At 34.0% G+C, this 12,376-nt stretch overlaps 1 long non-coding RNA gene across 1 annotated transcript in view; it reads right to left on the bottom strand.

Moving 5' to 3' along the window:
• LOC138711832 (uncharacterized) overlaps positions 1 to 10,152 on the bottom strand; it is a 41,717-nt gene extending 31,565 nt beyond the window's left edge. The window contains exon 1 of the long non-coding RNA XR_011335487.1: positions 10,011 to 10,152. This is a non-coding gene — a long non-coding RNA (uncharacterized lncRNA). The remainder of the gene's footprint in view (positions 1 to 10,010) is intronic.
• Positions 10,153 to 12,376: the final 2,224 nt, after the last annotated feature.

Genomic DNA, 12,376 nt, shown 5'->3' with positions numbered 1-12,376 from the left:
TTGAGAAACCTGAAAGAGTTATTATTGTTAACAAGAATTGTTAGAAAAGTATTTCGTTAGTCTATTCTTAAATTGGTTTGATGTCTGACAGTCCCTGAAATTACTCGGTAGACAATTCCAAAGTCGAGGAACAGCCACAGTGAAAGAAGATGAATATGAGGATGTTCGGTGGGAGGTAATGGATAATATTGAGGAGTGTTGTGATCGTGTGTCTAGGTTATGATGGGTGGATAGATTTTGAAAACGAGACGCAAGATAAACAGGAGTGGAGAAATGCAATATGTGGAAGAGAAGGGAAAGACAGTGGATTTTCCTATGATCTTCGAGACGGAGCCAGGACAACATTTCGAGGGATGGTGTTACGTGATCAGCCCGGCGAATATTGCAGACGAAACGGACGCACATATTATGAACACGTTGTAATCTCTGCGTCGAAGTAACGCTTAGGTCAGTAAACAGAATATCACAGTAATCGAAGTGGGGCATCACGAGTGTTTGCACTAACATTTTTTTTCATGGAAAAGGGTAGAAAATTCTTCAATCGCCTAAACGATTGGATTAATGAGAATACTTTTTTGCAGGTTTCTGCAACTTGAATGTTCCAATTTAAACTTTTATCCATATAAATACCTAGATTCTTTACTGATTCACTGAACGGAATTTCGGTGCCGTATATTTTAATCGGGGACAAATTTGGTATGGTAATAGTGCTTAACAAACATGAATGGCCCGAACGACGAAATATGGAGTGAGGTTAGTGACCAATAGGCTTAGACCTCACATAGACAGTTCTTCTTTGCCATAATTTCCCTCGCAAAGAATGTTTTCGAGTACTTTTTAAATCGTTTTCCTTCCGTTTCTCCTCATTAATTAATTAGTAGTAAAAATTCTAAGCAACAACTGAAATGTCCATTAGCACAATGTGGGAACCCAGTCTTGTGCTAGCAAATTGTTTGTCCGCTGTTGATATGCTATGTTACAAGTGAAATCTCAGATTTGTGGTGTCTGTACTCAACTGCCGTCTCATCATGTGATTGAGCAGTTTAATTCGAAAGAAAATAGATGTATGGACTTAAGTTAACTTGCGATAGAAGCACTTAAGATTCTTCGACATTTAGATAAAATATTCTGGGCATGATATCCTTTGCAAAAAAACGTGATTTCGACGGTAAAATGTCTCAGATTTACATCTTAAGTTTATACTTCATGGGTAGCACGCGACCTGGTTTGAAATACAAAGCTGCCCCAAGCTAGTTTTATTGTCGAAGTGTCACGTTCAGCATTCTCCCTGCTTTCTTTCCTGATAAGAATTAATTAACATAGTGTAAATTGCAATGTAGCTAGACCACGTGCGGAGTGAGTTAATAAAGAAGATAAATTACTAACGCTTTACGGCTACTCCAGGTGGAATGAGTAAGGTTGACAACTGACCCAGCAACGGAAACCCGCGGCATGTAAAACATAGTCTAAACTGACAGCCTTTAATAGACAATACTTACCGACTATTCTTCGATCACGAAATTTCATACTTTGCAGGCAGATGTCTTTCCACAGTGGAATTTAGTGGGTCATATATTATTACGATGTACCGGACAGAATTTTTCTTTGTTCCACTCATCGTTCATCATTAGTGCGTCATGCAATAGCCACAGTCCCTTTCTTCTCAACAGCAATTTTAAGAATATGTGTGAATTGTTAGTAATTATATATTGTTAGTAAAAACATGTAGAAAAAATACAGTCTTAATTATTCCCTGAAGGAGTAAAGACTCGTGCTCAGGGAGTTATCTAAACACATACTTAACACAAAGATAATTATTTGACACAAAGTGGGTCAAGAAAAAAATTATAGGACTAAATTAACTTTAAAAATGAAGAGTCCACTGCAAGAATGATGGATGTCACTTTTTTGTCGAAAATGAACAAAAACTGTCAATGCATAGCTTAAGACATATAGAATGTACATACAGAGTTATATGGCATTAACACTGATAGTCATTGTCCAGTAATGATCGGAAAATCACAGTTAAGCTTTGAGCACTAAGCATTTCAAACTTTCAATTGCTTCTCCTGCAAAATGTATTCCAAATGACATCCGTCATGCTTGCAGTGGACTCTTCAAATACAATTTCAATTTTAACAATTTAACTCGTACAAATACATATGCATATTAAATCAATATATATTGTTAAAAATTAAATTCTTAACGTTATTTTTGAAATTTCTGATATTAAAATTTTCCAAATTTGGGTATTTTTCAATTATTTTATTATATAACCTTGGACCAAAGTAAGTACCATGGTTAAGAGCTGTGCTTGTGAAACACTTTGGTTCCTCTAGTCGTAAAATCGGATCTTTTAGTTCCAACTTTTATGATGATACAATTTGAATTTATTGCGATTTTTATGTGTAAAGTTTAATAAGGCAATATAATAAATTTGTTTAATTTTCAAAACTTTAAAATTAATGAACAAAAGCACGGATGAGTAATCAATTGGTTTATAAGGCATATTTTAATTATTATTTTCTGAAGAAGTATTAGTGGAGTGAGATTAGAATTGAATCCTCTAGATTCAAAACTCCCTGAAGACCATTTTGTTCATAATTGAGTTACGCCCACATATTGCTTGCAGAGAATGAATTATAATGATTTATATAGTTTGAATTAAGAAAGCCACTAAATTTAAAGCAAAAGGTTTGTTAAAAATCACTGTCAGGTTGAAAACTCCCTCAATTTTTCACTATTTATCCTACTCATCCTTCCGTTTTGTGAAAGTAGATATAGAGGATTTTGAATCTATAGGATTCAATTACAAGCATTTCCCCATCCTAAAATTCCATACTGGAGAATGGCTTGAAATAAGCTAAATAAAAATGAAACGTAAAATATTAACTGGTAAATGTGACCGAAGTGTAACAAAGATATAAATTGTTTCACGTAATCTATTGCATAAATATGTAATATTTTTATTCTATCGTAAGTATTGGTCGATTGTAATACCTAAATTCTTAACTTCTGAGGATTCGATTAATATGGGACAGTCACTTGAGAAGAACAATAAGAATAATGAATTTTGAGCCTCAAAGAAGATTGAGGAGATTTAAGACCACTGAACCTTAGTGAAAACGAAACAACAGTTGTTTTGGATGTGTTTAAGGAAAGAACGTTTGAATTAAACCACTCTTTAATTACCAGTAATCCATTATTCGCATTAATATAAGTGCCTTTCCACCAAAAAGAAAAGAATTACGGTATCATCCGTATATGAATATATAACCCCATTATATTTGCGTAAATCAGTTAATAACAAATCATTCATATAAATCAAGAATAAAATTGGACCAAGAACAGTGCCCTGAGGGACTCCTACTTTTGTGTTTTGAGTAAAACCAAATTCATTATCAATTTTAGTTACGTGACTTCTGTTATCCAAATATGACTTAAATAAACTTAGAAAATGACCATTAATTCCTAACAAGTTTATTTATCTAATAAAATATCATGGTTAACGGTATCAAATGCTTTTCGAATATCCAAAAATATACCCAAGCGTTTATTCCCTCAGTCTAGCTCACATAAAATTATATTGTTTGTATCACATGAAATAGATCATCTGTGCCAAGTTTATTTCGAAAACCGAATTGATTTGAAGAAAGTACGTTGTATTTGTGTGATTTAAAACAATTTCATATTCTCATAATTCTCTTTTAGGACTTATAGTTCAATCTTAAGCCATGACATAGTACTGAGATCAAACTGTAACACCTAGCAATTCTGAAATTCTGATTAACTGTTAATAGTTAAAATAAGTCCTGAATTGAGGTTAATATATTGAAATTACTCTAATATATTTACTTCCCGATTTTCTATTTTCACTTAACTGAAATAAATGACAATCATAATACAGTGTGTCCACCATGAACCTGACACATTTCATTTGGCTGCCAAAAATCAATGAATGGAAATAAGTTGGTAACATGCATTGCAATATGTAGAGAAACTGTGGAAATTTCGTTGGCTATTTTTAAAAACCCGCGCGAGAGGTTATAGTGGCGCTGCGGTAGCTTGAGTCAAAATGGCGACAGCGCAAGAGCGAGCACAAGCGATCTGGTGGTATGCCGAAACAAATTCGGTGATTCAAGTGCAACGCAACTTTCGGCGCGTGTTCCAGAAGGACCCACCATCACGGAACACCATTAAGACATGGAAACAGCACTTTTTGGCAAAGGGAAGTGTGGTGAAATTGCATGGTGGCGGTAATGTGCGCGTATCAGAAGAGCGTGTAGCAGCAGTGAGACAGGCGTATGAACGAAGTCCACGCAAGTCAGTTCGACAAGCGGGACGAGAACTGCAGATGCCGAAGTCCACAGTACATAAGATACTGCATCGCTCTCTTGGATTTCATGCATGCAAATTGCAGTTGGTTCATGTACTGAAACCAGATGACGGTAATAAGAGGCAGGCATTTGCTATCGACATGTTACAGCACATTGATGAAGACCCAACATTTTAACTCGCATTGCTTTTTCTGATGAGGCCACTTTTCATTTATCGGGCAAAGTCAACACACATAATGCGCGTATTTGGGGGTCAGAAAACCCACGCTACATTGTGGAACACATTCGTGACAGCCCGAAATTAAATGTGTGGTGCGGATTGATGCACAATTTGATCATCGGCCCCTTTTTCTTTGCAGGACAAACAGTTACGCGCAATACCTACCTCGACATGTTGGATCAATTTGTTGTGCGTCAGTTAATGCATTTGCAGCCGAAAGTCATCTTTCAACAGGACGGCGCCTCACCACATTCGAGCCTGATCGTTCGAGAATTTCTCGACACAATTTCCCGGTCGCTGGATTGGGCGTGATGGACCGACAAGATGACCACATCGATCACCGGATGTTACCCCTCTAGGTTTTTTCTTGTGGGGATATGTCAAGAACAAAGTTTATACAGGCCACAAAATTCGTGATCTTCAACAGCTACGCGGCCGCATAAGAGATGCCGTCAATTCCGTTACATCGGAGATGCTTCAGAAAACCTGGCAGGAAATTGAATTCAGGCTAGATGTTCTTCGTGCAACGAGAGGATTTCAGGTTGAGGTGTATTGATTTTTTTTAATAAAACTTGGTGAGTTACTCTTGATATTGCATGCATTCTTTTCTTTTTACCCCAAGCAGTATGAATTATACAGCAATTTCAAATGTGTCAGGTTCATGGTGGACACCCTGTATTACACCATTTACCAATAGTCGAATTTTTAAACGAAATCTAGTAGCCTATTTGTTTGACTTCTTGCAATGTAGGTTCAAAAGACCACATTGGTAACTAAAATTAAAAAAAAAAAAAAATTCTAAATCAATTGAAAATCAGATAAAACAACTAGAAATTTTAGTGAAGAGTAATATAAGTTAATTTTAGCATAGATAAGCTAGGAATAAACATTGTGGTAAGTTAAAGAAAGTGACTTTGTGTTAGAGAAATAGAAAGAAGAGACTTGGAAGAAGCCACCTGAAAAATTCAATGCAAAGATCAACGCAATTTGCAAACATTGGAAAGCTATTAAATGTATCCATGGAAATGAAAAAGAAGAAAGATTCGGTGACGAAAAGTATATTATGTAACAGTCAATCTTCACTGATTGCAAATCATAATGGGAAATAAACATTTACTAGGTTCACAACTTATTGATAACAGATCAAAATTTCATTATATTACAAATTAATTTTTATTCTATTTTTGAAAATAACTTACTTCTTGTCTCTTCTGGAGTCAGCCAGAATAATGAAGTACATTCTCTTAATCTCATTACAAATTCCAATAAATAATTCCTAGATTGATATTAAAAAACAACAACATTTCCTGACAATGAACGGCACTTTCCCGAACTCTAATATAATAAATTTAACCATTACGTTTGTTTTAAACAGAACAATTTGAAAATTTGGTGGTTTACACTAAATTAATATTTAAACATAATTTGAGAGTTACACTAAAGTTGAAAATAGTTGTTACTTTGAACTACAGTTTAAATCTGAATTAAGTAATCCTAGGTGAAGCTTCTATAGTGAACACAGCCTTAAAGTTCATATCTTCATTGTTCCTGCAATAACTCCTATGTGCAAAATATAACAATTTTCAGTAGGAGGAAAAAACACATTTATTCATACTATGGAAACCGTACATAGGAGACTGTGAATTCTTACATTTTCGAAACAAAGAAATATAATTACATATAGGAGATTTTATTATTTCCTGTATCACTATTTAAGTTATTTAATAGAGCAAAAATCAGAAGCTCGATTAATAGGGCCTATGTCATATAGGAGTCATTGCAGGAACAACGACGATATACATCAGCTTATATGTATAACATTTTAAGAACTCAAAAACAATAAATCAGTAGGTGCAGTCCATGTTTGGGCAATTAATTTAAATAATAAACCTCACTCAGTTGACATTACGAAGCTATCTATATTCTGTGTAAGAAATGGATAATGGATAATTCGACTACGTCACAAATTTTTTCGAATACTGCTGTCTAAGTTGCTAATTTCTCTTTCAAATTATCCTAATATTTTTGCGAGAATGTAAGGTCAAATTTCAAAATCAAATTTATTTACAATTTACCTTTGAAATGAATACATATGAATAGATACCCGAAATGAGCATATGCTCGTGCTCGGGTACAGTCCAGTAGTCTACATAAATTTTACAGAGATCAAATAATAATGCTGATGATAGAAATAATAGTAACAATAACAATAACAATAACAATAATAATAATAATAATAATAATAGTAATAATAAAATTATTAGTGATAAAACGAAAATATTTACAATAATAAAATAAATACTAAGACGGATAAAATAAAATATAAAACCACTAGCGAGAGTTAACACAACTGAAATAAGCATATAATAACCGGAAAAAATGACGAACTCGAAAATCAACAGAAAAGTTCGTTGTGTCGCAGACGACAGCAACCGCCGTATTGACATTGTGTTATGCATTAATGTTAGTAGGGGGGAGCCGAAGGTAAAGGAGTAGTTCTGGAAGGTTAAATAAATTAAAAGTTACGGATATTTTCGCTTTATTGGAAAGGATTCCGAGGTTGTGGACAAAATCATGTGAATAATAAGTCTGCTAGCTACTTGTCTCACTCAGAACAATATAGGAAATATAGAAGGAGAAAGAATTACACCTGTTTGTCACGGAATTTAATTGCATCACAAGAGTTAATGAGCTCTCTGCCACGAGCACTGAAATAACGGTCTAATTTCAGATAACAGCAATTCTTGTATTACACGTGGGCAACAAATCACTCATATTTCTTGCTGTAATATTTCACATTCGTTTCTGATATACAACTATGCATGTTCCGAATGTTCTTACACAACGAACCAGGAATTACTCAGAGTTTAGAAAATCGTGAAAACTTATCATTTATGGAAAGCTTTTCTGCTGCCTGCTGTGTTGAATAGAGTTATGCCAGTGCAGTATTTAGACCTCATAAAGGTTATGGTTACGTATTATAAGGCCTCCCTAACAAAATAAAAACCACCGGCGTGGCTCAGTCGGTTAAGGCACTTTTCTGCCGGTCTGCAGTTGCGTTCGGGCGCGGGTTCGATCCCCGATTGGGCTGATTACCTGGTTTGGTTTTTTCCGAGGTTTTCCCCAACAGTAAGGTGACAGATGATACAAGTATAGTAATTACAGCCAATAACTCCAACACATTCCAATCTTCAACACAGGCAATTCTCCTCAAAATGTGTGATTGGTTCTCAACCAATAAATTATTATAAAATTGTAACAAAACTATCATGATTCGATTTCAATCCTGTCCAAATGAAACACAGACGTTAGATTCTCGTTATAATGTCCACAATTTTAATGCCCATTTTATTATGTCCATTATACAAAATTCCATTACACTATGTCCATAAATATATGTCCAATGAAGTATATGTTCACTTTATTTTAGTCCAATTGCACAAATTTTATGTCCACATTTTTACGTCCACTACATGATTGTAAAATACATTATGTTCAGCTAAAAATTTACTTCAAATCTGTACTCAATCTCTTCTGCCTGTTCCTCTTCATACAGCTTCAGATAACTAATAGCTTTGAGGTAAGTTCTGATGTGTAGGCCTACTTCTTCGTTGTAGTGGTTGTAATTCCGAACAATCTCTTCTACTCGATTTAAATTTTGTAGGTACGATCTTTCAATAGGGTATCGCTCATTCAAATGCCCGCCAAGCACATCTCTCTCTTCATATCTCCAGTATCCCTTTTGCCCATTACTGCTGTATAAATGATGATAACAAAAACTTTGTAATAGCAAAGGTTTTTCTTTTTTAGACTGGATCAATTTTGCTTCATCCATGGTTGTGGCTCAATGCACACTATAGAGGAAAGAAGGTAGCCGTTTCCATAATTTCAATGAACAATGAAACAGGAAGCTAAAAATACTGCTGATCCAGTATTAAATAAAAGTGGACATTAAAAAAGTGGTCATAAATAAAAGTAAACTATAATAAAAGTGGACTTCAATAAAAGTGGACATAAATAAAAGTGGACATAACAGTCATGGACCCAAAACGATGGATGCAATAAAATGCGGACATAAATGAAAGTGGACAAAAATATTAGAGGACGTAAGTTATATGGACATGGTTTCAATGGACGTAACGTCTTGGAAGCGTCCAAATTCAAGCTCGCAAATTTCAAGCGGAATAATTAACAATGGATCCCTATTAGAAACAACAACAACCAAATTTCTTGGTTTGCAAATCGATAATGTGTTACATTTGGAAAATTGTATTAAATAAATTACCCCTAAACTAAACTCAGTATGTTTTGCTATTAGATCTATGCAAGAGATAGTAAATATCAATACCTTAAAAACAATATACTTCGCACACTTCCACTCGGTTATGAGTTTTGGAATAATATTCTGGGGAAATTCTACAGATAGTATCAGTATATTCCTACTACAAAAAAGAATAATTAGAATAATAGTAGGTGCTAAATTTAGGGAATCTGTAGAACTATTTAAAAAAAAAACTAATTACAAATAATGTTCATGGCTTGTAAGTACCGGTATATATATTTTTTCATTATTAATCTTCCTCGTATGTAATCATGCAAACTTTGTAACTAATTCAACAGTTCATAGCATGAATACGCTTCAAAAATAACTTATACTCTATCGACAAATCTATCGTGCTATCAAAAATGAGTGCGTTGTGTAGCAGTAAACATTTTTATTAGCCTTCCTATAGATATAAAACATGAAACTCAAAACATCACTATTTAGGGCGAAATTAAAGAAGCACCTAATTTCTCACGCCTTCTATTCTGTAGCTTAATTCACGACATTCAACAACGCTTCATGAATATTTCTGTATTGTATTAAGTATCGATACTAAATCTTTATCTTGTATTAGTAAACTATATTGTAAAACTCTCCTGTATATATTTCAACTTGACTCTGACTATAATTAAGACTCTATAGTACTATTAAGATTTTTTTTTTTCGTTTGACATGTTCAATATTCTAGCTGTGAAGCGATGTACGAATACCATGGAATATAAATAAACACAATACAATACAATGCTGAAGCAATGTAATATCACCGTAAATATGCTATTTCTGTAAATTAAACTCTCCGTGACTGGAAGAGGCCTTTAATTCATGATGATATTGCTGTTGGTGCTAATGTTTACGATAACGAAAATGTTGTTAGTACACATAATATAACGGTTCAATTATAAAGTCTTAGGAAAGAAAACATAAGACAGAGAAGAATGGGCTGACGTGAATTCTTTAAACGGAGTGTTATCTCATAGCGACCAAAGCAGGTCTTTGACATAGCAAGTTTTGATATTGTTGTTGTTCCTTGTTTTTGGTGGTGATAATGATAATGGATATAATGTTGTTGTTGAAACATTACTTAATATGTAAATAATAAATTTGTTCGTCGAGGTATAAAATTACTTACTTGTTTGTAAAATTAGAAATCCAACAAAGATGAAGATCCAGCATGTAAGACTGAAATGTGATTTAAAGTTCGTCATCGTGGACATTATGGAATGAAACAGACCTTTCCACTTTGACGATAAGTTTTACGTATGTCCGCTAAACCCTTGGAGGTGGAAATAGCACATGAGACACGTAGAGTGTGGAATTTATACTGGCCGGAAGCTTATCTTCGTTCTGTAATACCTGCCGATTATTGAATGCAACATGTTTCGCAAGCTTTTACTAATTACGCAAGGGAATTTTAAGGAATTAACATAATGTTGATTCTTAAGTATGAATAGTTAATAAGATAATTTATGAGGAAACAAACGAACAAAGAGGAGGAAAATAAAGCTATTTGTGAAGCCTTTATTCTTGTACTATGTAATTGTAATAAAGTAACTTAGATAAGTTAACCTACATAATTGAATCTATACATGATATCAGCTGCAGTATAGAATTTCCTTCATTTGAAGAAGTTTCTTTACTTTTTAATACGGATCATATATATAAATACATCTGTATAATTTTTATTCTTTATATGAAACGTGTGCACTACTGGTACTTAACATTTTAAAAGATTTGGATATATCTTTGCTGACACCTTTGCTGTGGTCTGAAATGGATAGGCTAGTCAAAATATTAGGACAAATTAAGAACTAAATATGTTTAAGCAAGTAAGTATAGAGATTCTTCAAATAACTGTCGTGTTTAACCTAAAAATAATACAAATAAATTACATTAGGTCATTTATACAATTGAAAAACATGACAAGCGCTTTCGCCAAATTAATGGCATCATCAGGTCAAAATACATATGATAGTGATACTGTGAGCATAAAGACAAGAATAATATTGCAAAACAATAAGATTTGATGAAATGTATGGTAATATAAATATGATGGGTTAAAACGTATTACATAAAATGACTGTACGAAAATATTGGGCTAATAAACACTTAAAAGCGTGCAAAAATAGTGATAATTGATTAAATGGCGATCTTCTCGTGTTAATTGTGTAAGCATGTGCGGCTTACAGCTGTTTCCGTGCTTCTTAACACCATCCTCAGAGCCTACTAGATCTCGGCGTCATCTCGAACTTCGCTGCCTGTTGTGTGGGTGCGTTCGATTGTTGAAAAGTGTTGAAATGTGGTGTCAAATAGTGTGTATTCTGAAATTTATCTGTGTGTTGAGAATTTGATCAGGGTGTGTTTTGGTGTGTCTGTATATTTCATATTATTCTAGTGTGTTGAGTTTTCGGTTTTTGGGTTGTATGTGTAGGATTTCCATGTCTGTATTTATGTTATTGTATGTGTGGTTAGCATTAGTTATATGTTCGGCATATGTAGATGTATTGTGTCCTCTGGGTATTGCTTTAATGTGTTCTTTGTATCGAGTTTGGAATGATCTGTCTGTCTGTCCAATGTAGAAACTGTCGCAACCATTGCATGTGAGTTTGTATACGCCTGTGTGGTTGTATTTATTTGTTTGTGTTGTTTGTGTGTTGAGCTGTCTTTGTAGTGTGTTTTCTGTTCTGTATGCTATGTTGTATTTCTGTTTTCTGAATGAGGATGCGATCTTGTGTGTGTTTTTGTTTTCGTATGTTAGTGTGATGTATTTGTTGTGTTCAAGTGTTTATGCTGTATTTTGTGTGCTTTTGTGTTTGTTGAGTTTTTGTTTTGTCTTCCTTATGATGTTTGGGTTGTAACCATTTTCTTGTGCTATATATTTGATTGTGTTCACTTCTTCATTGTAGTGTTGTTGGCTCATGGGTATGTTGAGTAATCTGTGTACCATTGTCCTGAATGCAGCATGTTTGTGTTGTATGGTGTGATTAGATGTGTTATATATGTGTGTGGTGGTGGTGGATGGTTTTCTGTATATTTTGAAGGTGTGTGATTCAATAATGGTTGTAATTAAAGTGTCCAAAATATTAAAAATGCCATAAGCATACATTAAATGGAAGACTTGAAGAACATGTGTGCAGCATGGATGCATGAAATAACATAGTTAAATAGGGTAAATATATGTAGCAGTCATCACGACGCAAAATGAGTAGCGCGATACAAATCTGTAAGAATCGATAAAAAAAGTTTGAATAAATGAAAAGGATTGCAAAATATACGGAGCAAAATAAAACTTATCCAATAAGTAGGAAAGACTTACTAAAGTTGATCCCCGTGGAAGAATATGATGCTTGCAAGCAACTTTAGTAAGTCTTTCCTACTTATTGGATAACTTTTATTTTTCTCCGTGAAAGAATCTTATGCTTGCAAGCAACTTGTATTTTATTCGTGCTATGTTCATTTGAAGCGTGCATTTCCAGAACGTTGTAAGTGCTAATTTGT

This window comes from Periplaneta americana, chromosome 13 (assembly GCF_040183065.1).
Source record: "Periplaneta americana isolate PAMFEO1 chromosome 13, P.americana_PAMFEO1_priV1, whole genome shotgun sequence".
NCBI lineage: Eukaryota > Metazoa > Arthropoda > Insecta > Blattodea > Blattidae > Periplaneta > Periplaneta americana.
Note: the sequence above shows the minus strand (reverse complement) of the source record. Positions and strands in the feature narration are given on the sequence as shown.